This window comes from Callorhinus ursinus, unplaced genomic scaffold (assembly GCF_003265705.2).
Source record: "Callorhinus ursinus isolate GAN/ISIS: 27379988/994484 unplaced genomic scaffold, GSC_fseal_2.0 scaffold15, whole genome shotgun sequence".
Lineage (NCBI taxonomy): Eukaryota > Metazoa > Chordata > Mammalia > Carnivora > Otariidae > Callorhinus > Callorhinus ursinus.
Window position 1 is genome coordinate 5,238,504 of NW_027397077.1, and position 22,890 is coordinate 5,261,393.

A 22,890-nucleotide genomic window follows, 5' to 3' on the forward strand; every position below is an offset into this window, starting at 1 on the left:
GAGCTTACTCGGATGTGTCCAGTTCCACGTGCACTCATTTGTGAGAATGTGCATGCGCATGCGTGCAATTTTAGCATGTGTAGCTTTACATAACCACTCCTAATAATCAGGACAGATAAGTGTGCCATTACCACAGGGCTCCCTCATGTCACCCTTTTAGAGCCACCCCCCTCCCCTCCTTTTCTAATCCTTAAATCTCTGGCAGCCACTAATCTGCTCTCCATCTCTAGAACATTATCTCAAGCATATTACATAAATGGAATCATACAGTATGTTCCCTTTTGTGTCTGGCTTCTTTCACCCAGCACAATGCTTCTGAGATGCATTGGTGTTGTTGCATGTATCAGTGGTTACTGCTCGTGGTACGGCTCTACCACAGTTTCGCTATCCACCTACTGTGGCTACAAATATTGATGCACAGGATTTTTATTAAAATGGTGTCACTGTTAGTATATGGAAATGCAATTAATTCCATCCTGTGACCTTGCTGAAACACCTTTTAGTTCTAGGAGGTTTTTTGGTAGATTCCTTGGAATTTTCTTTTTTTTTTTTTTAAGATTTTATTTATTTATTTGACAGAGAGAGACACAGTGAAAGGGAGCACAAGCAGGGGGAGAGGGAAAAGCAGGCTTCCCGCCAAGCAGGGAGCCCGATGCAGGGCTCGATCCCAGGACCCTGGGACCATGGCCTGAGCCGAAGGCAGACGCTTAACAACTGAGCCACCCAGGCGCCCCTGGAGTTTTCTATATAGACAATCATGTCATTTGCAAAGAGAGCCAGATTTACTTCTTCCTTTCTAATCTAAATGCTCTTTTATTTCCTTTTACTTTGTTGTGCTGATCAGAACTTCCAGAACCACATTAAGTAGGAGTGGTGAGAGCAGGCATCCTTGCCGCGTTCCCAGTCAGGGGGAAAGCACTCAGTATTTTCCCTGTTAAGTGTGATGGTACAGTAGGTTTTTTGTAGATGAAGTTGATCAAGCTGAGAAAGTTCTCCCTCTAATCTTGGATGAGTGTTTCACCACAAATGGGTGTTGGGGTTTTGTTGAATGCATTTCTGTACTTATGAATTTTTAGACTGTTGATATGGATTATGTTGATTTGGTTTTTGATTACTGGACCAGCCATGTGTATCTGGAATAAACTCCATTTGGCTGTTGTGTACAGTTTTTATATATTCCTGGATATGATGTTAACATTTTCTATCTAAGTTCATGAGAGATACTAGTCTGTAGTTTGTTTTGTACGGTCTTTGTCTGGTTCTGCTATCAGACAAATTCAGACCTCATAAAATGAATCAGAAGTATTTCCTCCTCTTATATTTTCTGGAAGAGAATGTGTAAAATTGGTGTTAATTATTCTTTAAATATAAGGTAAACCCCTAGAGTGAATCCCTTAGGAACTTTTTAATTTAAAAATCTAATTTTATTAATGGTTATTCAGGTTATCTATTTCATCTTGGTTGAGTTTTGGTAATTTGTGCTTTTCAAGGAATTTATTCTAAGTTATTGAATCTGGGGGTGTAAAGGTGCTCCTAGTGTTCACTTCTATCCTCTTAATGGCTGTAGTGACATCCCCTATCCTGTTGTTAGTGGTTTGCGTCTTTTTATCTGTCAATTTTGTTCAAGGTTTACCAGCTGTATTGGTATTTTTTTAAGAACCGGCTTTTGGTTTAATAAATTTCCTTTGTTGTTTTCTTGTTTACAATCTCACTGATTTCTGCTTGCTTCGGATTTATTTTGTTCTTTTTCTAGTTTCTTGACATAGCAACTTAGACTACTTTTTTGAGATCTTTTCTCTTTTCTAACGTAAGCACATGGGGGCCGCAAGTTCCGGCCCAGGACTGCTATGGCTGCATTCTACACATTTTGGTATGTTGTATTTTCGTTTTTATTCAGTTCATTTTATTTTTATTTTTAATTTACTTTGTTTTAAATTTTAATTCGTTAGTTAACATACAGTGTAATATTAGTTGCAGGTGTACAATACAGTGATTCGACACTTCCATACAGCACCCTGGGATCATGAAGTTCATTTCAAATTTTTTAAAAGATTTAAAAAAATTTTTGAAGTAATCTCCACACCTAATTTGAGGCTCGAACTTACAACCCTGAGATCAAGAGTTGCACACTCCACCGACTGAGCCAGCCAGACCCTCTCATTTTTAAAATTTCCTGTGTTAACTTCCTCTTTGACCCATGGATTATTAAGAAGTGTACTCTTAATTTCCAAATGATTAAAGAATTTCCTGTGGTCTATTTTTTTTTTTTTAAGATTTATTTATTTGAGAGACAGAATGAGAGAGAGAGCATGAGTGGGGGGAGGGTCAGAGGGAGAAGCAGACCCTCTGCCAAGCAGGGAGCCTAATGCGGGACTTGATCCAGGGACTCCTGGATCATGACCTGAGCCGAAGGCAGTCGCTTAACCAACTGAGCCACCCAGGCACCCTGTTCCATGGGATCTTGAATATATATTCATTCTGCTGTTGTTGGGTGGAATTTCTGTAAACGTCAACTGGATTCTGTTGTGTGATGGTATTGTTAAGGTATTCTTTACCTTTACCAATACTCTGTCCAATAGTTCTATCGATTGCTTAGAGTGGTATGTAGAAGTCCTGAACCATAATTGTGGATCTATTTCTCCTTTCAGCCCCATCATTTTTTGTTTCATGTATTTTGCAGCTCTGCCTTTTGGTGCGTATACATTTAGAATTGCTCTGTCTTCTTGATGGGCTGATTCTTTATTCTTTGCTCTGAAGTCCAGTTTGTCTGATATTAATATAGCCACTTAAAAATTAAGATTTTTTAAAAAATATTTTATTCATTTGAGAGACAGAAAGAGAGAGCACAAGTTGGGGGAGTGGCAGGCAGAGGGAGAGGGAGAAGCAGGCTCCCCACTGAGCAGGGAGCCTGATGTCATGCTCCATCCCAGGACCCTGGGATCATGACCTGGGCTGAAGGCAGATACTTAACCGACTGAGCCACCCAGGCACCCCCCCAAAAATTAATGTTAACATGATATATCTTTTTACACCTTTTACTTTCAACCTACCTATGGTCCTTATGATTAACATGCATTTCTCGTAGACAGCATGTACTTGGGCCATTTTTAAATAATCTATCCTTCCGATCTCTGTCTTTTAATTGTAATATTTAGACCTTTTGCATTTAAAGTAATTACTGATAAGCTAAGGCTTATACTGACATTTTATTATTTGGTTTTTTCCCTCAGGACTTTAATTTTAATTAATTCAAAACAACATAACTTAGGGGGCGCCTGGGTGGCTCAGTCGTTAAGCGTCTCAGGTCAGCTCAGGTCATGATCCCAAGGTCTTGGGATTGAGCCCCGCATCGGGCTCCCTGCTCAGCGGGAAGCCTGCTTCTCCCTCTCCCACTCCCCCCTGCTTGTGTTTCCTCTCTCGCTGTGTCTGTCAAATTAAAAAAAAACAAAAAACAAAACAAAAAACATAACTTAGTACCAAATGTTTAAACAACCATTATAATTGCTACTGTGTAATCAGCACTGCTTAATCTAATCAGCTACGCAAACCCATCAATATTTCTTTAAGAAAAAAGTAGTAGAAATCCCAAAGAATGAAGAGCCTACTAACTGGGTCACATTCATTCATCTAGCACTGTAATTCCAGTCTTAGGCCACCTCAAGTGGCTGGAAGGAGGAAGGGAAGAGATGAGGAGGTTGGAAAAGCATAGTTCTTCACTTGTGGCCCCCTTTGAGCTCTGAGGCAAGGTAGGATCCAGAAGAGAGGAAAATCATTGAGGCTGGAATTTTGGTTCAGATGGTAAGGAGGCCCTCAAGAACAGCAGAATCGGAATATCCAGAAGGTAGTGCTGGAGTCCGCTCCATGAACTAGGGTTTCTTCTTGGCAGCCAAGTCCTTTTTTTCTTCACGTTTTTTTAGCCAGGTCTGGTATGTCACAGTTCTGAGCCAGATACATTCCCACCATGGTCCTAAAAGTAAATCCAAATAGGAACTAGAGCATGGTGTCAGTGAGGAGGGCATGGAGGGCGGCTCTGTTTTTTATTTGTTCCCTCTGTTTCTCCTGCCTTCCTGTGGGCTACTTAAACATTTTTTAAAATCCCATTTTCACTTTTCAGTGTATGGTTTTGCTTACCTCCATTTAGGATCTTTTGTTCTCCCTGCTTTTTAAATATAATGTCTTAGGTATTTCCTTTTCGTACATCGAGCAGCACATCAGATGGTACTACAATTTTTGTTTCAATCATCAAATATGATTTTTAAAATTCATGAGGATAGTCCACTTATATTTACCCCTATTTCTGCCCATTCCATTGTTCTCGTTGTTCTTTCATTTCTGAAATTCCAAGCCTCCTCCTGTTATGGTATCTTATCTTTTTGGAGAGTTTCCTTTCGCCTTTCTCTAAGGGTATATCTGCTGGCAACAAATGCTCTTAGTTTTCCTCTAAGAATGTCGTTACTTTCCCTTTATTCCTGAAGGATAGTTTTACCAGATATAGAACTTGCAGTTGACTCTTTTCTTCTAGCACTTGAAAAATGTTGTGCCACTTCCTCCTGCCCTCCAAGGTTTCCGGTAAGAATCATGCTGCCATCTGAACTGCTGTTCCCCAACAGCTAATGCATAATTTCTCTCTGGTTGCTTTGAAGATTTTTCTTCTTTGTCTTTAGTTTGCAGAATTTAATTATAATATATCTTGGTGTAGATTTCCTTGGGTTTTTCTCTTTGAGGTTCATTCAGTTTCTTGAATCTGCAGGTTTAGGTCTTTTGACAAATTTGGGAAGTATTCAGTCATTATTTCTTCCAGTAGTTGTTCAGTCTCACATTCTTTCTCATCTCCTGGGATTCCAATAATATGAATGTTAGATTTTTTTGTTACTGTCCCAAAGTCTCTGAGGAGCTGTAGTATTTCTTTTTCAGTCTATTTTCTCTCTTGTTGTTCAGATGGAATAAATTCTATTGATCTGTGTTCAAGTTCAAAGACTCTGTTCTCTGACATTTCCAGTGTACTATTAAGCCCATCAGACACAGTTTTTAATTTGATTATTGTATTTTTCCTATCCATAATTTCCATTTTGTACTTTTTTATAACTTCTATTTCTTTGCTGTATTTTCTAGTTTTTCATTTGTTTCAAGATAATTCATCATTGCTTGTTGAAGCAATTTTATAATGGCTGCTTTAAAATCCTAATTTTGTATGTTAGCAGGTAATCACTGTTTAAATTTGGCTGTACTTTCAATGACAATTTAGTTTCCAGAGCCCTTGTAATGCAATTCTGGCCTGCTGTGTTCTTCTGGCTTCCTGAGACTGTCACTCAATGCCTGCTGGTACTTCCAGTAAGGGCTGAAGGCACTTCCCTGGGCCAGGTGGTTTCACTAGGTAGGGGTTGAGCGATGCTGGACCCAAAGAATGCAGTTTCTCTTGACTTGTTCTCTGGCTGCCTGGCGCCCGCAGACTTTCTATTCGATCTCTGCAGGTACCGCCGGAAGCGGGAAGCACTTACCTGGCCTTTTGCTGCTGGAGGTTAAGGTTGTAGGAGGAAACCTCCCAAGGTCCCCTTCTGCTCCTGGATAGAAGGCTCTAAGACGCCAGGCCTGTGGGTGTCCCTGGTGCTCTCACCTGGTGGGGGACTAGGGATAGGTCGTACTGTAGTGCTGTCAGGTGTGGAATGGGCAACAGGTAGGCCCTCATGAGCATTGCTCAGCAGGACTGAGCCAACTGCTGTTGCTGGTTATGGGCAGGGAAATAGGCTTTCCCCTTTCCTGGTAAAAAGACCAGTAGCAAGAAAAAGTAGGCTTTTTGTTCGTTCTTTTTTTCCTTCTCCTTCTTTCTTTTTTTTGGGGGGGGCACCTATGCTTGTTGGCACTTCTAGGCTGCAGGTACTCCACAGGGCCCAGACCTGGGTACATGGGAGATTAGAAACAAAACCCAGGGAACTCACATGCACTGTCCTTCTTCAAGTCCTGAGCTCCCTACCCAGTCTGCCCTCTCGTTTCCACCTTTCAGATTCCTTTTATAATTGTCTGCTGAATTCTTTTCAGAGTATTTATCTGTATTTAGAGGAGAGGAGCAAAAAAAGTGAATCAAGTGGTCGTCTCTTGGTAGGAGATTTTCTAATGTATAGCATTTTGTACTTTTTGATGTTTGAAACCCTATGCATTTTTAGTGAAAATTGAATTTGCTTTGTTTTAAAAATATAGGGGCACCTGGGTGGCTCAGTCAGTTAAGTGGCTCAGGTCATGACCTCCGGGTCCTGGGATCCAGCACCACATTGGCCTTCCCACTCAGCGGGGAGTCTGCTTGTCCCCCTCCCTCCCCCCTGGCTCGTTATCTCTCTTGAATAAATAAATAAAATCTTTAAAAAAATATGAAAAAAAAAACCAAACAAACCTACGCATTGCTAATGTCTTTTTTTCTAGCAAGCCGAAAGAATATCTTACCAAATGTGTGACTTATTGCCATTAGCCCCAGACCACTATGAACATTTTTCAATAGGCATAGGATTTTTCAGTAAACAACATGAACACAAAGTCACATTGCCTATGATATATGCATGTTAACATCTCAATCTGTATATAAGTAACTGTCACCCAGTGAAGAACACCTGACATACACATAAGCAGAAACTGCTGTCACCCACCTAGATGGTACTTCTCACCATGACCCTCCATCTTTGTCTCAGGGGTCTATGCCAGCCAACTGCTAGAGACCACCACCCAAACGTCCCCATAGTTTCGAAAAAGAATGCTCAAAACGGAACTCATAACTGCTCTACCAGACTTCTCCCTTCTGTTGGACTTTTCCAGTATGTGTGCTGCGGGGAGACCGAGGCTCAGTGTCAGAGCACTACTCTGACTCCTCTCTCTCTCACCCTCCACATCCAGTTTTCAAGTCAAGTTGATTAGTTGATTTTACCTATTATATTTCCCCTTCACGTCGTATTTCACCTGCTACTACTACACGAATCAAGCTGTTGTCACAAGAATTTTTGCCCTCAATAATCTGTCCTCCAGTTCATCTTATCTACTGAGAACAGGAGAGTCATCCCAAAGCCGACTTCGGGCCACTTTATTGTCATAGGCAGCCACCTTTTTTTTTTAAAAAAAAAAAAAAAAACATCTTAGGGGGGCATTTGAAGCTTGGGTTCCAAACAACTTTTTAGATTTGTTCTCCCATTATTTCTGGCCACATGTACAGATGGCTTGGACATGTTTCCTCAACCTACAGTCTTCTCCCGAGAAGCCCCCAGATGAATGAAGTAAACAGATATAAGGGATGTAAGGTAGAATGAAGTGGGGCACGGAGCCCAAACCATGGCAACCCAATGCCCTGTGCAGACCAGTCACCAAAGCAGCAAAATGTAAGAGATGGCAGAGAGAAAACAGTTCCCAGAAGGGAAGAGAATGGAACACGTGTTTAGGGCGAAGCAGATGTCCTGAGAGGCACACAATGGCTGCAGCCTGGCTACACTTCCTGCAATTGGCTTCCCTGAGACTCCCTGTCAGTAAACACCTTTTTATAAATTTGAGTTCCTCTGAGCGTGTTTCCGTTCTTTGAAATTAAATAATCCTTACAAGGGTGCCCCATGAATAGTGGTTGTTGTTCTTTTACCTGATGTGAGCTATCTAGGCTTCATACCTTTGTTTACATGAGTTCCTCTGCCTGGAAGGCTTTCCCTCGCAATGTTAGACAATCCCAGGCTACCTCCTCCAGGTAGTTTCCATGATTCACCTCTCTCTCACCGTTCCTTTCCCCAACCCCAATTAGATCATAACTTGCTTGACAATCTAACGACGATATCCAGTGCCTAGATAGTGACTGGCAGACAGAGAGCATGTTAAGTAAATGAATCTTTATCTAGTTTTACCTACATGGTGTTTAGCAGAGTCGGCACTTAAAACATTTTATTAGGTGAATAGATCAGTGAGGTTTGCAAGTTACTTGAATTTTTTTTCTACCACCGTGAACTTCTGTTAGCATGAACTAGGATGAATTTGTTTTGAAATAAACGAAACTCTGCACTCATTACCACCTAGAAGGTATATGGCATGGAACTGGGCAGCAGCGGATCAACAAGATGACACAATCCTATCTACAAGGGGCTTGCAGTTCTGCCCCAGCTAGAAGTAAGCAACAGCACAGAGTACCCGAGTTCTTGTTGTCTTGGAGTCATAAATCACAGAGGAGCTATGCCACTTCTTTGCCCATCTCCGTTAAAAAACCCTGCTTAGTCTTCTAGGGTCCTTTCTACTACCCCTTCCCCTAGAAAACACCACTTCTAATTTTAAGAGAAAAGGAGTAAAAAACTTCATGAAAATGTACTGAGAGGAATAAATATTAGGGGAAGAGGCTTTTTTTTTTTTTTTTTTTTTTTTTTTTTTTACAGACAGCACACATGGTTTAAATCCCCATTAAGCAGCTTGTGAATCACGGCCCTTTGTGCTCAAACTGGACTCGGAGGAAAACAAGCTTTTGTAGACCACCAACAATAAGCTGGGGGGGGGGGGGGGGGGGGGGGGGGGGGGGGGGGGGGGGAAGAGAAGAGCCAGGGAAAGACACAGGAGGCAGCCACAAAGACCCGGACAGTTAGTTGTTTATTAAGTGCAAGTCTCTCCTCTCTCCTTTCCCTTCTCTCCACAAATTCTCCCCCCACACATACAGAAAGAGAAGACTAGAACAAGATTGGGTCAAACATGAAGAACAGGAAAAGAATATTAAATAGCCAGTTTTAAAAGGCTCTTTTTCCACTTGAACAAAAGTAAAATGTTCTCAGAAGCGAAATGGAAAACAGAGCTTGCACCAGGCTGTGCTACTTAACGAGAGGAGGTTAGTGCTGATACGCCCATTGTGAAATCCACACAGTGGCAGATTTTCAAGCAAGGAAATCAATCAGTTGTGACTGGATGATTTAGGGCTCAGGAATCATCTGGTTCAAACCAACAGGGAGCTGAGGGGTGGGAGGATGGGGGATGGGGGACGGGGTGGGCAGGGTGACATGAGGTCAAGTAAGGGGCTCTATTTCGTATATCTGCCACCCTCTGACCCCATCGGACCACACCCCCAGGCCCCACCATCCGTCATGCCAGCATTCAGGCTGACCTAGCTAGATTCACTTTGTTCACTTTCTTGCCTCACTCCCCGCACCCTTCCAATGCAAAGAATTCAGCTTTCCCCAGGCACACAGACTCCAGCGGTAACAAGCTGCCTAACGCTCCTGCCGGTAATCTGTCACTTCGGTTTCTTCCTTGCTGTCTGCTTGTTCCCCATGGAGGCAAAATTTAGAAACATACCATCACGTGGGGTCTCTTCACACAGGAACGATGGAGTGCTCTGGGTAGCAGTGACCTCAATTTCTTTCTTCCCCGCCAGAGCCGTCTGTCCTGGCTGTTTCTCACCTCCTTGGCAGAGCTGGGAGCAGGAATACGTTCTTGTTTCACTAACATCTTCTTGTCCTTTCTCCCTGCTGCTTGCTTCAGGAATCTGCTCCAGCTTTCCATGCAGACACAACGCAGCAGGGCCCAGTTCCTTCTTCCCGGAGCTGCCGCTGCTGCTGTTGCCAAAGGGGGTCAGGTCTTCTCTCTTCTCAGCCACAGGTTCCTCACAGATGAAAGGAGGCATCTCTGCAATGGATGGGATGGGCAGTTCCCCAGAGATCAATCTGTAGCTAGCTGTCTGTTCCTCAGCCACCGTCATGGAGCGCCTCACGGCAGGAGCCCCCACTTTCCTGGGCGTAGGACTTAGCACGGGGCTGCTGGTAAGAGGCGGCAGGCCAGCAGAAAGCTCTTCCCGGGCAGGGAGCTCAGGATACTTATCTGCAAGGTTGACAGCTGGGGGAACCGAGAGGTGAGAACATTCCGACAGGGCCCGGCACATTGCTTTTTTCTGCTGGGGCGCTTGGTTGAGCAAAGCCCCCTCCTCGGGAAAACTCAATCTCTCCCCTTCCTTCTCATGGTCTCGGTCATGAGAGCTGGCACTTACGTACTCCTGGGGGAACTCCACCATAGTAATCGGTGGAATGGCAGTGGGTGAAGGCTCAACTGTGGGGGCTGGGCACGCAATGGCCACCGATGGGGGGGACTCAAATTCAGGCAGCCCAGAGTTATCCTTCACCACCCCAGTCACCTGGCAGCCGGTGGTGATGCCATTCTCCTTTCCTGCAGTTGCTTCTCTCGAGCCCTGAGCCACTGGATGAAAGTTGGGGTTCCAAACACTGGTTTCTTGCTCCTTAACATACTGGGTGGGGATGTCAGCAGCCCCAGGGAAATCCACACCTGGCTGGCTCTTGGTCTCTGGTCCATTCTTCCCTGCCACCATCCCCTGAACTGTAGAGGCTTTGTTCTTGTCTGGACCCTCTCCGGGTCCCACATGGAACTCAGCTGTCTTCTGGTGGACTGAGATCCCCCCCGAGGAATGGCAGGTTTCTGAAATCACATACCTGCTCTCAAGGTGACCCGAGGCTGCTTGATACTCCTTGTCCTGCACTTCAGTGCTGAGCTCTTTGTCTAGCTTCCCCTCAAAGAAGCAGAGCTTATTCTGCTCCAGGAAGCTGGCATTCTTCACAAGCCCATCTTTCAGCTGCCCATCCATGCTGACATTCAGTCCGATTTCATTCAGTTTGCCCTCTGTCCTCTGCCACTCAAATCCAGCTTGGTGGATTTCTTTTGGGGGGTCCATTCGGCACTCTGCAGGCTTGCCCTGACAGAGCTGGCTGTAAGCGGCAGAGCAAGAGGCAGGCTGCTTGTCTGAGAGCGACATCGTCTCTTCGACTGCTCTCCCCCCTCGCTCCTGGAGCTCTAACACCACCTACGATCACACAGAGCTGGCAGTGACATCACACCAAGTCCCCAGTATTCATGACAAAACCTTTCTTTCCCCCAAGGCTCCTCTCTCCTCCAGCAGCTGGGTGCTACATGTACTTACTAGTGTGAAAGAAAGAACGAAAAAGAAAGAGAAAGGAAAAGAACCTGCTACTTTCTGCACAAATGCCACTGTTAAACTGAAAGTGTAATTTCCTATGAGCTAGCACTCTGTTTAGATCTGCAATTTACAACACGGTATGGTGCCAATCTGGGTACTGAGGATAGTAATTACTCTGGCTTTCACTGATATAGATACATGCATACCCACACATTCACTTATCTGACACTCTGCCCACACTTCCCCATTCACCCACTCAAAAAACCGTTTTTAAAAATAGTCAAGACTCATTTGCCAATCCCCAGTCATAACCCTTCGAGAACAATGATTTCAGAAAATGGCTCAAAATTTCACTTAAAAAAGACCTTAATGTAGTATCAAAATTGGAGGCGTTCATTTCTCAGAGCACGAGTGGGTTTGCTGTCATAGCAACTTATCAAATTCACTTGAAAACTGATGAGTGGAGTCCCCAAAGCCCAGGGAGAGCTTCATCTATAGCTCTGCACCGTGGCAGAGTTTAATAAAGGGTTCCTTCACGGATTTCAGCCATCAGGGCTTTGCAGACATATATCCCAGTTACAAGACACTTGTGTGACAACATACCCTCCCCGCCTTGCACTTTTGACTCCTGACCCTGCTCCCCCCTAGTTCCTTGGACAAGTAGGGTCCCTCCCTCCTGCACCAGCCCTGGTCTTCCCAGTCAGCTGACTTAGTTGCCATGTGAACACACGGGGGCCAGTTGATTTTCCTCTGACCTCTGGAGTGCAGAGCCTCTGGCAATCTGTGACAGGGCCCATGGCTCTGATTTAATCCAGCGCGGTCCTTTGCTGTGCTGGCCTTTGAGTTTATAAACTGTACATTCAGGACTGAAGGATCCATAAAAGGAAATTCTTGAAAAAGAAAGTTACACTGAAAGGACACGCCATATTCTACCTTGAACACAGCTGATTTTTGTTGCTTCCCCTGCTAGGTTACCATCATGTGCTAACATAGGATACTATAAAATATTCTCTCAAGAATACATGAGATGCCTTTTTCCAAGACAAAGAAAAGTCAGGCTAGATTGTTTTAAAGCCATCTGCCATCACCTGCACTGATCTCGTTATAGTTTTTTATACTGCTTTTAGAAAAAAAGGGGCAAGGGGCGCCTGGGTGGCTCAGTTGTTAAGTGTCTGCCTTCGGCTCAGGTCATGATCCCAGGATTCTGGGATCGAGCCCTGCATCGGGCTCCCTGCTCTGCGGGAAGCCTGCTTCTCCCTCTCCCACTCCCCCTGCTTGTGTTCCCTCTCTCGCTGTGTCTTTCTGTCAAATAAATATTTAAAAAAAGGGGGGGTCAAATTAAGATTGTTCTCTTTGATCTATAAAACCCGACGAGATAACCGAAGCCCAGCCCAGGAAAGTTTCCTTAACTGGAGCCTGTCTCCAAGTACCCCTTCTCTACTACTCATACCATTCACATAGCTTCTCTCCAGTCCCCAACTATAGTGCAGGAACCAACCATATACACCTTCTACAGTACCTAACACTGGGCTACATTCATGGTCAGGAGTGGTGGGGTTGAAATCCTCAAAAAATGTGCATTTCCATTTAACCTCTGTCCTGAACATAAACTGAGCCTCTCATTCCTCTCGACCTCAGGCAGTTTAGTAGCAATACACATGAAAGCCAATAAAGGTTCACTGGCAAGGAATCAAGGTCATCTTACTCTACCGCAAAGCTCCCACCAAGGAAAGGGAAGTGAAGATGCATAATGAAATGAAGGGGGTGCCAGAAAGTTATTCTACTAAGTAATTGTGGAAAAAGTAAGATGAGAGTCTTGGGTACAGAAAGGCTTGGTGATGAAATACAGCTGAATCCTGGCTTTCTTAAATACATACATTATAAGTAAATAATAGAATTAAGTATATATAATATATGACAAGAGTTAAGAAAGTCTGGCGGGAGGCTGTTGTTGCAATGCTGTCCAAACAAGGCAGAGACAAATTTTAGAAAATACCTTAGACATCAGGTATGCCTCAATAACCCCATCCACTCAGAAACTAGTCACTCCCTGCCCCCAACAAACATGCGCAGCCTCAATTCACTGACACCTTCTACCTTTGGTTTGTGGGGAAATAAATTAATTTGGCTTGGAGTCAGAAGACCAGGTTTTAAAATCTCTCTGTGCCACTTAATAGTTATGATTCCAAGCACTGCACTTAATTGCTCCTAGTTTCAGTTTCTTCATCCATAAAATGCGGGGAATCTTGAAGGTGGCTTCCGGTCGCTCAGTTTTAACACTCTTCCATCTCAATGAGAAAGTTGAAATGTGCATCAAGGAATCACAGGTCTGTTGCTATGTCCAACACAGGGAATTTAACTTGGGGCTCCAGGGGCCAGTACGTTCAGTAGACCCGGCCCCTCCCCATGCGAGGGTGCTGCCTGTTGGAAGAGGCATGACTATGGGCCGCAGTAGCCATGTCTGACGAGACAACTCCACTGTCTGAGTTGGCTGCCATATTCTGACGGGGCAGAGAGAATCTAGGTGAAGAACAAGCATGGACACTTGTTCCCTAGAGTCCAGTGATTTTTAATTCTAGCCAGCTTATCCAAACCCTCCCACTGTTTGGCACCAACAAACAAAACAAACAAAGCTCAGGCAATAACGAGAACTGCCAGTCCCTGGTACCTTCAAATCCCACATATATTGTCTCAGTGACTCTATCTATAAATAGCAAACTGCAAGTCAGCCAAAGACCAGGAGCAGGAACCAGGAGAATAAAGCCGGCCGGTCACAAAGGAGCACAGATTCTGGACCGTAGTTCTTATTGCTTATCAGGAATGTGGTCAGCCTGAAAAAAGACAATGATGTGGCATCTGGCTATTGTAGCAAGCAGAGGCCTCAGAGTTATAAGGCTCAAGAGTCAGAGAGTTCAAAAGGCAATCTGAGGGGTCAGTGGCCAAGAGGTATACGCCCAGACAGGAAGCCCAGGGTACAGGTGAGTGCCCAAGACACCATGTCAGCTAGATGCTCAATCTTACACGTAAGCTTGGTGCCACCACAGCGTCTGAGCACAACAGGAGAACATAAGGCATAATATGGGGACACCCACAAAATCCACCCCTTGTGTAGGGGTGAAGTAATACAACACAAAAAACATTTAACACAGAGAATGTACCCACTGATGCTAGCTAAAAAAAAAACAACAACAACAAAACACTAAGAAAATGTATTCATGTATGAAGTAGGTTTTACCACTTCCAGTAGGGAATTTGATGTGAAATGATAAAGCATAAATCCCTGGACTGGAGAATTACCACATGAGGTACCCTCTGACAAAGGTAGGCAAAAATACACCACCACCACCAAGAAACACCATACAAACCCCAATTTCAATAATTAACAGATAAGAGAAAAAGAAAAGCTAGCTAGCTCTCAAAATCTGAGGAACTGCCTAAAGAAAATAATATTCTATTCTCCCAAGCTCTGAGGACAAGGATCATTTTATTGTTTTTACATTTTTTAAATTATTTTTTTAAAGTTTTTATTTGAATCGCCCGATGCCCCTCACAAGTACCTTCCCTAATCCCCATCACCTCCTTCCTCCATTCCCCCGTAGTTGAGAGTCTGTTTCTTGGTTTGTCTCACTTTTTTCCCCCTTTGCTCCTCTGTTTTGTTTCTTAAACTGATAAGGATCATTTTATAAAAACAGTACTGCAAGGACAATGAACTGTGTGCTACAGGACAGGATCAGAATGCGGCAACTCCTCTAACTTCATCTTCTCATTTTCAGAAGAGCAAACGGGATCTAGAGGAGGGAAAATGCAGTGGTTTGTCTGAGGTCACATGGTGAGTTACGGGAAAAGCCACACGGAAGATGCCTGGTTTTTGACCACCAGTCTTCCCACACTGCTGAGCAGAACTTCATCTTAGTCACTGGATGCATCCCCTTTTCACTGTTTCTGTTTTGCTCAGTGAAGACAAGTACTACAGGCTTTAATTTACAATACTTGTAATTTATCTTCTTGTGATCAATTCAAAACTTCCAAATTAATATACAATGTGTATATACGTATGTGTTTGGGGGGGCAAAGCAAGCTTGAAGTAAAGGAGAAAAAGAAGCAATGCATTTAGTTTTACTGTCTACTTTATACCTTCATCATGGTCTTGTTTTGTTTTAATTATGCAAAGAGGTGCGAGTGACCTCTTCCTTAGCAATCTTTGGTTATGAGTTTCCATTCTCAAGAGAACATAAGTTTACTGGGAATGCAAGCTGGTGCAACCACTCTGGAAAACAGTATGGAGGTTCCTCAAACAGTTGAAAATAGAGCTACCATACGATCCAGCATTTGCACTACTGGGTATTTACCCCAAAGATACAAATGTAGGGATCCGAAGGGGTACGTGCACCCCAATGTTTATAGCAGCAATGTCCACAATAGCCAAACTGTGGAACGAGCCAAGATGTCCATCGACAGATGAATGGATAAAGAAGATGTGGTATATATATACAACGGAGTATTATGCAGCCATCAAAAGGAATGAAATCTTGCCATTTGCAACGTGGATGGAACTGGAGGGTATTATGCTGAACGAAATAAGTCAATCAGAGAAAGACATGTATCATATGACCTCACTGATATGAGGAATTCTTAATCTCAGGAAACAAACTGAGGGTTGCTGGAGTGGTGGGGGGTGGGAGGGAGGGGGTGGCTGGGTGATAGACACTGGGGAGGGTATGTGCTATGGTGAGCACTGTGGATTGTGTAAGACTGATGAATCACAGACCTGTACCTCTGAAACAAATAATACATTATATGTTTAAAAAAGAAGAAGAAGAAGAAGAAGATAGCAGGAAGGAAAGAATGAAGGGGGGGATATTGGAGGGGGAGATGAACCATGAGAGACTATGGACTCTGAGAAACAAACTGAGGGTTCTAGAGGGGGAAGGGGGTGGGGGGATGGGTTAGCCTGGTGATGGGTATTAAAGAGGGCACATACTGCATGGAGCACTGGGTGTTATGTGCAAAGAATGAATCATGGAACACTACATCAAAAACTAATGATGTAATGTATGATGATTAACATAACATAATAAAAAAATAAATTAAAAAAAAAAGAACTTACGTTTGTTATGTTTTTGTATAGTGCCTCAACACTGTGAGCTTCCCTTCATGGGGCTTCTGAATAGGCAGGCAGGTCCTGCTTCAGTAAGAAAAGTGGAGATCCAGAGACTTTCACACAGGGAAGGGCACAGAGTGGCTTATACCAACACATACCAAGGAAGAAATCACACAGAACAAGAATTAATGGGTTTAAAGATTTTCAAATGAGGTGAATGCTACCTGGATCACAAAAGATGGGGAAAATCTAGTACAGAAGAATTAGTAAAATCTGAGGATGGCTCTGTCAGGGCTCTGGTCCGATTCAGAATTAAAGACATAGTTTCACTCGGGAATCCACATTCACCCCCAGGACACAGCTGTAGTAAGAACTCAAACCTCCCCAGCCACTGTGATATTTTTATCAAGTTGGTAGATGAGGAACTTACATGAAGTCTTAAAAGGCTGAGCATGTCCAGGCAAAAATAAATGTACTTAGGAACCAGAAGGCTTCAATTCCAGACTGAGCCACTACTGGAATTCTTTCCTCTACGTTCTACTATTCTTACAAAACTCACTTCAATGTCACCTCTGTGAAGTCTCCCACACCCTCACCCAAACTGACTCATCCATGTTTTTACAACATCATACCTGCTCTACTCCGTCTTAGGATTCAGCAACTACACCATAATCTTTTACTTATGTGCCTTTCCCGGGAGGGACTAGGAAGCGAGAAAATGACCAGTCCATTTTTGCCATGGGGGTGCCCAGCACTCGGATACACGTTAAGTAGGCTCTTAGAAAAGTTCTCTCAGTGGAAGGATGAATGGATTCCTTTTATACGGACTCTGTATCATTTGGCCTGACCCTTCCCATCATTAAACTCATCTAGAGAGGTCCCAATTTGGAAGGTCCTTTGGGTTAAAAGACTTTTCCGTTCCATTCTGAGTCTGAGGAAAGTGCAGAGATTCCCATGTGTCTAGACAGTAGGTGGCTTCTAAGGCTCTTTCATCAGGCCATATAACGACATGTCTAGCCTCCAAGCGTGTTGGCACAACTGGCAGATGTTTCTGTTTTTGCCTGGGCCTTGAGCGAGTACTCAACGTGTTCAGGGCCTTGGTTTGGTATGTTCCACAACTGGTTCCCCTGCATCTTTCGTATCTGTTACCAAGGCAACGAAGCTACTTTCCAGATTGACCAAATGTTCCCAGTTACTGTCTCCAGGAAACAATTTCTAATAAATTATCACTACAGTGACAGTCGATTCTACTGATTACAATGACTGATGACACTCTTTACTAACAAAACCCAAAGGGTACAAAGTTGCAGTCTAAGTTTCTTACCTGGAAGGAAATGATGTTTGTGTTTATATGCACATACTTATATGCAAAAACATTTCAAAGCCATATTCTACTGAATTTCAGACACATTTCTTAGTACATGTTTAACTCAAGAAAACTGTGATTCTCCCTAATTAAGTTTCAAAGATTGGGAAGGAAACAAGATCAAAAAACTGAAGCTAGAAATCTAACGTCTGTGACTCCTGATGAAGATAAATCACATACTGGGACCCACAAAATGGAGGCCTGGCTCACATCACAAATCTAAAGTCTAAAAAATCTAAGTCTGCACATGTGGGAAACGGCTCACTGTCAAGGAAATCTAACATATACCAATTACAACCCTTCAACTTAGCTTTAGCTAGCTTACCTTACCCTAGAAAACAGGACCTGCTGCTAGCCTTATAAGGAAGTCTCTAACCTCTTAGTCATGCTGTTACGCAGTACCTCTCGTAACGCTCTATAAAACTCGCTCTTGCCCAAAATCCCTCGGGAAGAGTGCGCCTCTGCTTCTTAGGCACAGTACTTCCCCAATCCATGGATTGTTTTCCTTTAATAAAGGACATCAAACTCCTTACTAAATTTTATCATTTTTGTCATTTGACACCCTAAAGCATTAAAATGTTTACAGATGAAACGTACTCCAAGAAGTAGGACTTGGAAACTCTAACCCTTTGTTCTTTTAGCATAGTACTGACCCTCCCATAAGCCTCCATGAAAAAGAAAAGAGAATAATCCAACTAAAATAGGTACCTCCCCATCTCCTCCACCACGAAGTCTAAGATCCTCCGCTTATGGAGGCAACACACTGGCTCCCAGGTCCCTTCAAGAGCTTATATTCTTCCTCTCAATCTCATCTCAGAATGTTTCACAGATCTCCCTACTTCCCAATTTGACTTATATGTCAGTCACTCCAAAATGTTTGCTACTTCTCAAATATTCCATGCACCTGTACTTGACTATGCCTTTACACAGTCTGTCCCCTAGAAAGCTTTACTCGCCTTTGCTCTACAAACTCATAGCTCAAATTACAGAACTTTTCTCACTAGAGTAAATTATCTGTTTGTGTGTTTATCTCCCCACTCTAGAATCCTTGAGGGGTAGAGAGTGGGTCATTAATCTACCCTTAGAATGTGGGAGTAATGTTACCTGGTGTCTGTTGAATGAATGAATAAACTAAATACTAAAAAGTCCAAATCATGTTGAGTGCCCACTATTTACAGAGCATTAGGCAATGTTTGTATGACAATTACATTTTTGTCTAAATTTAAACTGCCATCATTGCTAAACAATCCTGCTCACAGCTGACATGACTTGCTTCAATATCTTAGGTTAAAGTTAAGAGGTAAGGGCGGAGGGACGCCCAGGCAGTTGGTTAAGCATCTGCCTTCAGCTCACGTCATGATCTCAGGGTCCTGGGATCAAGCCCCTCATCAGGCTCCTTGCTCAGTGGGGAGCCTGCTTCTCCCTCTCCCTGCCACTCCCCCTGCTTCTGCTCTGTCAAGTAAATAAAATCTTAAAAAAAAAAATTATAAGGTAAAGGAAATAAAGGGAAATACAATAAAGGGAAGACTCCACTTCATATTTTATCTTATTATTTTTTTTAAGATTTTATTTTTCAATAATCTCTACACCCAATGGGGGCTCAAATTTAAAACCCCCAAATCAAGAGTTGCATGCTCTACCAACTGAGCCAGCCAGGTGCACCTTCATACTTTAAAGAAGTAAATATACCTGCAACATCAAAAATCAGAAGCTCAATTGTTTTTTTTTTTTTTTTTTAAGATTTTATTTATTGGACAGAGAGGGAGAGGGAGAGCAGGAACACAAGGAGGGGGGGTGGGAGAGGGAGAAGCAGGCTTCCTGCTGAGCAGGGAGCCCGATGTGGGACTCGATCCCAGGACCCTGGGATCATGACCTGAACCGAAGGCAGACGCTTAACGACTGAGCCACCCAGGCGCCCCCAGAAGCTCAATTGTTTATCGTTTGTTTTCTGAATCTTCCAATATTACTGTCACCAGAAGATAAAAATGACCAGCGAGGGAGTGTGAGGGGAAGAACCTCATTTTAAAGTAGAAAAATTAATATATGCTGGACTCATTTCAAAGAATATTTACATGCTCTGGCTCAAATGAGGTAAACGGTAGCCCAGGATTCTTTGAGGGTTAAAAGAGTTTAAGAGAGTGCTGAGCATACAGTAAGTTTCAAAAAATGGTAGCTATTTTTAGTTGTATGACATATAGAATTTCCCATTAAGTTTCTTTAATATACAGCTCTTTTTAAAAAAGCCCAGAGAATGAGCAGGTAGGTGGGAAGAAAGCAGCAGAAAAAAAGATATTACCAAACACATACTTCTCCAGTTGTAAAATTGTAGCAAGTTTTAAGATTACAAATGGTTTTTTCAACTGCTGAGCATATTTTATTTATGAAACTGTTAGGATCTGGGGTTTATAAATTACTTCGAGTTTCATGCCAAGAGAACTTCCCACCATAAACTGACATTCCCAGCTGCTGGAAGAAGGGCTCAGGGAAACTAAAGAAAAAGAAATGAAGCCAGAAAAAAGAAGGCCAGGTTCTAACTATGGCAAAGGGAAGGGCCTGTCTACGGGGATCCATGGTGACTGTCGCACTCCCAGGACAACATGCCAAGTGCACTGTCACTCACAGCTCTACCTGGCTGCCAGGGAAGCAACTGATGTGAAGCGACAGCACAGACTTGAGTCCAGTAGAGGGTCGTCCTTTCACACCTGCTCTTCCATTCACAAAAACCAGTCCCACGGGAAGTCCTTTTCTGACAAAGTGAGCTTAGATTGCCCAAAGTATTACAATCCTCCATGCCTTAGAACATGCAGAGTGTGACGAAATCTTCCGTAAACTTGAGAGTGGCATGAAAACATAACAGGAGAGGAAACAGTGCATATAGTTAGCAATATATTCACTTAGCCTATTTCCAAAGAGGATAAGACGGGCAAAAGAGAATTCATTAGGGGCACCTAAGATAATTCATTTATAATTTTAAAAATGTCATTAGGCAGCATATATATGTAAAGCTCAATACTAGCTGTGAGGAACAACACATGAATAAATCAAACATAGTCTCAGCCTGGAGAATAAAATGCTAGACAGAGCCAAAAGACCTAGATCCCAATCCCAAATTAGCCTCCGATTCAAAATTTATGTCTTCATGATGTGTTTCCATTTTTCTACCTAAAAAAGTACTTAGTGCTTAGATATTAAAATAAAACATATAACGACTAATTGTCAACCTTCATCTGTTTCTTTTAAAGACTTAAAATTTCTGGAAGGTTCCTCTGAGGCAAGAATAAGAAAAGTACAGGTCTTAGTGTCAGAAAGACTTGGGTTCAAATTCTACCTCTGACATTATACTATGGGCATGACCTTCATGTGGAGAGTCGCCATTTTCTTATCTGTAAAATGGAGAGAATACTTCATACCACTGTTTTGGTGTGTGTGTATGTATGACTACCTACCTACCTACCTACCTATTGATAGATAACTAGGCACATGGTATTCACTCAATAGATGGTAGTTGCTATTAATCACTGGCTATCTGGGGGGCGCGCAGTTAACACAAATGATCTGAAGTGAAGAACAAAGGAAACATTTAACAAGGCCAGGTCTAGAACCAATCATGTTGATTAAACCTCAGAGTCTACATGACCAATGGTATTTTAGTATGAGGGGCCACCCTGCCTAGTCTCGTATCAAAAATCACTACACTCCCCATTCCACTCAGTTCCCTGCCTCAGGGTTACCTAAAGCTCTGAATCTGCACATTCACCTGCTTCCTGGATATCTTGAAGAAGCCTTACTAGAAATCTGCATGGAAGATCTTCTTACTGGAAGATCTGCATGAAGAAAACATCAAAATACCAGTGAGGGAGAAGGGCACGCACACCCGAATATGTGAGGTTACTGAACATGGCACAGTATTCTGTGGCTGGACAGAAAATCTCACCATACAAGACATCACCTCTCCCTAGGATAATGGATTTTTATTTATCTTTTTACAAAACTATACAAGTCAATTCTCAATTTTGTATGTAGTAGTAAGTGGGGAGAAGAGTCAGGAAAACCCTAAAAAACAGTCATAGGGTGAGGAGTGGGACTAGACCTCTTAGTTATGACAATATACTATTAAAGCCACATTATGCTACTGAAGCCTCAGTGGAAAGACCAATGGATCAGACAACAGCAAATACACACAGGAATGTAGAACCTGACAAAGGTGGCACTTCAGTAGGAGACAGATTAGACACATGCTGGTAGATGACCAAGAAATTCTATGTCACATCTCATAAATCACACACACACACACACACACACGCGCGCGCGCGCGCGCATGTCAATTCTACATTGATCAGAGATGCAAAATATGAAAAATTAAAAATAGAAGTTATTTTTATAAACTCAGAGTAGGGATGGATGGATGCTTAACCGACTGAGCCACCCAGGCGCCCCTAAATTAATTCTCTTTTGCCAGTTGTATCCTCTTTGGAAATAGGGAAGTAAATACATTGCTAACTATATGTTCCTTTATAAACTTGGTAATACATAAGGAAGTCACTAAATAAGTAAAACACAAAATAAATCTAAGCCAAGAAACATGCTCACCCGTGAGGTCAGCACGCGTAGTAACAGAAACACGCAATAAGTGGAGAAAGTACAGAGGAGGCAGTACGGTGTTTTCCGAGTGTGAGTGTACCTCTGTGGCCCTACGGGGGACCGAGTGCAACACCTGTCAAAATTACCAATCCACAGTCTTCAAACCAGAGAGTCTACTTCAGAGTCCTTTTTTATTACACAGATGTGCTAGCACAACTAGGACATTCTGTATATATGAGGACAGTCTATGTACCTTGCTTCTAATAAAAAAGAACTAGGAAACACCTAAATGTCCACCAATAAAGAAGTGGTAAAATACATTAGTGTATATCCACATGATGAAAATACTATACAGCTATTAAATAAGAATGAGGCCCTCTTCTTTGTACTGATCTGTAAAGACCTTTAAAATAATTGTTAGGTTTACGGGGCACCTGGGTGGCTCAGATGGTTAAGCATCTGCCTTCGGCTCAGGTGATGATCTCCAGGTACTGGGATCAAGCCCAGCTCAGTGGGGAGTCTGCTTCTCCCTCTACCTCTGCCCCTCCCTCTACCTCTGCCCCTCCCCCTGCTTGTATACTTTCTCTCTCTCTCAAATAAATAAAAATCTTTAAAAAAAAAATAACTGTTACGTTTACAAAGCAAGGCACACACCAGTACGTATGGTAGATCTCATTTGTATAAAATCCACAAATGTGTATGTCATTGCTTCCTTATGCATAAACTCTCTGGAAGGATGTATAAAGACACGCTGAACATTGGGTGCCTCTGGAGAGGGAAATTTGGATGGGGACCGATGGAAGGAGACAGACTTATGTTTAAGTGCACACCCCTTCATACCAAGGAAATGTACTAACTGATTCAAAATTCCTAGAAAAAATTTTTGAAAGCTTTTATTTTATTTAGCACACACACAGGGAGAGAGTTAAC

General features: G+C 42.8%; 1 protein-coding gene and 1 pseudogene across 26 annotated transcripts in view; both read right to left on the reverse strand.

Annotated features, from left to right (window-relative positions):
* The window catches only part of MAP4 (microtubule associated protein 4), a 195,601-nt gene that overhangs the window by 22,847 nt on the left and 149,864 nt on the right, over nucleotides 1-22,890 (reverse strand). The window lies entirely within an intron of this gene.
* On the reverse strand, nucleotides 3,416-3,999 carry LOC112833629 (short transmembrane mitochondrial protein 1-like; annotated as a pseudogene).